At 32.5% G+C, this 4,793-nt stretch overlaps 1 long non-coding RNA gene across 1 annotated transcript; it reads left to right on the top strand.

Moving 5' to 3' along the window:
• The first annotated feature begins 1,201 nt into the window (after positions 1-1,201).
• LOC143052211 (uncharacterized) lies at positions 1,202-3,021 on the top strand. Its single transcript, XR_012971037.1, has 2 exons — positions 1,202-1,390; positions 2,569-3,021. It is a non-coding gene; the product is annotated as an uncharacterized LOC143052211 (long non-coding RNA).
• Positions 3,022-4,793: the final 1,772 nt, after the last annotated feature.

Here is a 4,793-nt window from a genome sequence, read left to right as displayed (position 1 = left end):
AGATTTTGTCTTGTCTAGTTTCCTGGCCTTGCCCCAATTTCGATTTGCGTTGTAGTTCGATACTTTTGTAAAACTTTTCTACGGGAAGTATAATTTCTATATGCATTTTGCTGAAATTTACCATTTCATACACATTATAAAAGTTGCAATTTCAATTAAATGGACACGAGTATTATATTTCCCGGTTCAGTTAAGTGTGAATAATTCTTATTAAGAAACTAAAATTTGGACTGATATATTTGTTTGGACTTCATGAATTCTTCAAAAATGTGTCATTTTCAGGAAGGGTTGTTTCTTTATTATAAAAGTACAGATATATATATGATAATATCAAAATACCGGAATAACATTTTAACTTCGTTTACTATGTTAATTTCCGTCCACTGATTTTGGGTGTACTTACAAAACAGACGCCTTTTTGATCGTTTTGTAATGTTTTGTTTTATAATAATATTAACTTTTTTGCTATCTATATTCTCAATGTCCTTATGTGGCACGCATTTTCCCCTCTTTAATTGTTTTTGGTTACATTGCGTAGTGTCTAATGTGTTCGCTTATTCTAGTTTTCAATAGATATCTGCTGAACTATTTGCATTTTTTAAATTTCATCGACAGTGGAAGATTATTCTCCCTTAAAAAGCATGTTTTAAAATTCGGTGGGTTATATCTTAACATATTTAATTTGTTTTTGTATTAAATTTCAGTATTTTAATCAATATCAAATTTTAAAAGCCTATTTCAGATGTCAGTTCTTATTGTCCAGCGTACAACTTTCCCTTTATTTTGCAGACTTTCATGATCTATTAATTTGTTTAAAATTAAATAGTGGTATCATCACAATGTTATTTTGATGAGGATGAATATGATCTATTTTCATTTTTACTTCTACGTTTTACATGGTAACAAATTAGAAATTTACAGCACTTGGCAAATGATTAAAATTCTGTTTATACAGATTCGTGATCCTCAACATAACGGTAAACAGATAAAACGTAATTACAATCCTTATTATATCTAAATTTTAAAAAGACAAATCAAGGACCGACTGTTACGTAATCATTCAGTAGTTTTAAACATATTTGTTTACAGTTCATATTTCTAAAAAGAGAAATAGAGCCATCCGGTGCGTCATGTAAGTGGATAAGTTGTTGATGTTCATTTGCATGTGATATAAGTAGTATAAATAAAGTGTTTTAAACCAAATACATATTAAGCCATTGAGGTCTACAAAATACACATTTTAGAGTTCCTTGAAGACTACATACAGCAAACTCTGAGATGGAAACTAAATATCTACTTATGCTTTTGATTGCTTTTTATACTGTTTTTATGTATACAGTTGATGCACTGCAATCTGTCATCGAACCATCAAATATTCCAGGATCAAGCTGTAAGTTATTCTTAAATGTTTCATTATTAATAAGTTATTAACGTAAATTTGATTGTATACCTTAAACAGCAATGAGATTCAAATAATGAAATTTATTTACAACATTGCATGCGTTTGAAACACTTAAATCGTTTAATCAATTGGGCTATTTGATTTAAGTTTACAATGACAACAATGATGGAAAGCCTTGTCGTAGTTTTCCTCTTATATTTGATGTCCTCCCCTCAGTTTTAGTTTATAACCCGGATTTGTTTTTTTTTTTCTCAATCGATTTATGAATTTCGAACAGCGGTATACTTCTGTTGCCTTTATTTATGTATCATGTTCGATAGTCATATATTTTATCGAGAAAAATAACCTTTCAGGGCTTGGATGAATAAGTATGAAAAACATAATTATAAATGAAACGGATAATTCAAAACTATGTAAAATATACTTATTTTACGATATATTTGGTGACTATGTTGAACGCATCTATCCCATCGAACTAGAGATAAAGGATAAAAAAAACCATACAGTTAAGCCTCCCTCAAATCTTGACTAACATCTCGAATTTGACAATGAGGGTCGTTTTAAAACAAAACTTTACAACAAAAGAGACGATTTCAGCTTCCAAATTGTGATGGTTCCATTTCTATGTAGCAATATTCCAGCTGCGCCTGCATACGGAGAGTATATCTCCCAAATTGATACGGTAATCCCAGTATTATTTTTCCTGTTATGATTGACTTGATATAGGGTTTCTGCTCACATATAAGCGATTTAACCAAGAGTTCCAAATGGTGAAGTTGACCATTATGCAATATCCGTTTCACAGTTAATATCGGATATGGTTATGTCGTCGTAACTACAATCACGTTCCTTTTTCACAAATGTGTTAACCTAATGAATAAGACAATTTAATGTGTTTTAATAACACGAGCAACACGACTGGAGCTACATGTTGGGCAGGATCTGCTTACCCTTCCAGAGCAACTGAGATCACCCCAGTTTATGTTGGGGTTAGTATTGTTTAGTCTTTAGTTTTCTACTTTGTGTCTTGTGTACTGTTGTTTGTCGTTCGTAGTTTCCTTTTTAGCCATGGCGTTGTTAATTTATTTTCGATCTATTAGTTTGAATGTTCCTCTTGTATCTTTCGTTCCTCTAATATTAATGTGTAAAATATTTTGTATTTTCAGATTGTGGAAAAGGTAGAAGAGTAATAGGACAATATACCGTGGGTGTGAACTAAAGCATACTTTTTTTCATATGTTCAAAATAGTTGAACATGAACATTAATAGAAGGTTCAAGTAAGACGTTCTACAACATTGTAGATGATGCAACACATCGAAATCGTGAAATCGAGGGAGACATAAAATCTACACCAGTAACCACATTATGCAAGGGATACATTACATTCTGCTGATATAAGATTTTTTTTTTATAAGAGTTGTTTTATATAACTATAGAATAGAATAACTATGAGTTGCTGGTATACCGAATAGCTTAGTATAACGAAGAGAATAAAGAAAATAAAAGTAAAAGTACAATTGATTTAACTTTATATGTTTAATCTGAAAGAAAATATGAAAATTCATCATTATTTTGTGTTATGCATATGTTCACGTAAACATTACATCTTTTGCTTGGGTGTTGTTTGTTTGTATTTTCTGTTTGTTGAGAGGAATAGGGAGGGGATGTAAACTTCCCTTTTTAGCTCACCCGAAGGGCCAAGTGAGCTTTTCTCACCACTTTGCGTCCCTCGTCCGTCGTCGTCGTCGTTGTCGTCGTCTGTTAACTTTTACAAAAATCTTCTCTGAAACTACTGTGCCAAATTTAACCAAACTTGTCCACAATCATCATTAGGGTATCTAGTTTAAAAAATGGGTCCGGTGACCTGGCCATCCAACCAAGATGGCCGCCATGGCTAAAAATAGAGCATAGGGGTAAAATTATATTTTTGATTATATCTCTGAAACCAAAGCATTTAGAGCAAATCTGACAGGGTAAAATTGTTTATCAGATCTATCTGCCCTGAAATTTTCAGATGAATCGGACAACACGTTGTTGGGTTGCTGCCCCTGAATTGGTAATTTTAAGGAAATGTTGCCGTTTTTATGCCCCACCTACGATAGTAGAGGGGCATTATGTTTTTTGGTCTGTGCCTCCGTTGGTCCGTCCGTCCGTCTGTGCCTCCGTTCGTCCGTCCGGTTAAAGTTTTTGGTCGAGGTAGTTTTTGATGAAGCTGAAGTCCAATCAACTTGAAACTTAATACTCATGTTCCCCATGATATGATCTTTCTAATTTTAATGCCAAATTATAGTTTTGACCCCAATTTCATGGTCCATTGAACATAGAAAATGACAGTGCAAAGTTCAGGTTAAAGTTTTTGGTTAAGGTAGTTTTTGATGAAGTTAAAGTTACATCAACTTGAAACTTAGTACACATGTTCCCTATGATATGATCTTTCTAATTTTAATTCCAAATTAAAGTTTTGACCCCAATTTCACGGTCCACTAAACATAGAAAATGATAGTGGGAGTGGGGCATCCGTGTACTATGGACACATTCTTGTTGGTTATTATCTTGAATATTATAAAAGATACAGATAAACTGTAAAAAGCAATTATGTTCAGCAAAGTAAAATCTACAAATAAGTCAACATTACGAAAATGGTAAGTTGACCCCTTAAGGAGTTATTGCCCTTTATAGTCAATTTTTAACAATTTTTCGTAAATTTTTGCTATCCTTTACAAAAATTTTCTCCTCTGAAACTATAAAGACAAATTGAACCAAACTTGTCCACAATCATCATTAGGGTATCTTGTTTAACAAATGTGTCCGATGATCCCTGCCCACAAACCAAGATGGCCGACATGGCTAAAAATAGTACATAGGGTGAAATGCAGTTTTTGGCTCATATTTCTGAAACCAAAGCATTTAGAGCAAATCTGACATGGGATAAAATTGTTTATCAGGTCAAGATCTATCTGCCCTGAAATTTTCAGATGATTCGGACAACCCGTTGTTGGGTTGCTGCCCCTGAATTGGTAATTTTAAGGACATTTTGCCGTTTTAGGTTATTATCTTGAATATTATAATAGATAGAGATAAACTATAAACAGCAATTATGTTCAGCAAAGTAAGATCTACAAATAAGTCAACATTACCAAAATGGTCAGTTGACCCTTTAAGGAGTTATTGCCCTTTATAGTCAATATTTAACAATTTTCATAATTTTTGTAAATTTTTGTAAATTTTTACAAAATATTTTCCACTGTAGCTACTGGGCCGAGTTCATTATAGATAGATATAATTATAAGCAGCAAGAATGTTCAGTAAAATAAGATCTACAAACACATCACCATCACCAAAACACAATTTAGTCATTAATCCATCTGTGTCCTTTGTTTAATATGCACA

The sequence above is a fragment of the Mytilus galloprovincialis genome, chromosome 1, assembly GCF_965363235.1.
Source record: "Mytilus galloprovincialis chromosome 1, xbMytGall1.hap1.1, whole genome shotgun sequence".
Classification (NCBI taxonomy): Eukaryota; Metazoa; Mollusca; class Bivalvia; order Mytilida; family Mytilidae; genus Mytilus; species Mytilus galloprovincialis.
The sequence above is the reverse complement of the archived record's forward strand: the minus strand, read 5'-3'. Positions and strand labels throughout refer to the sequence as shown.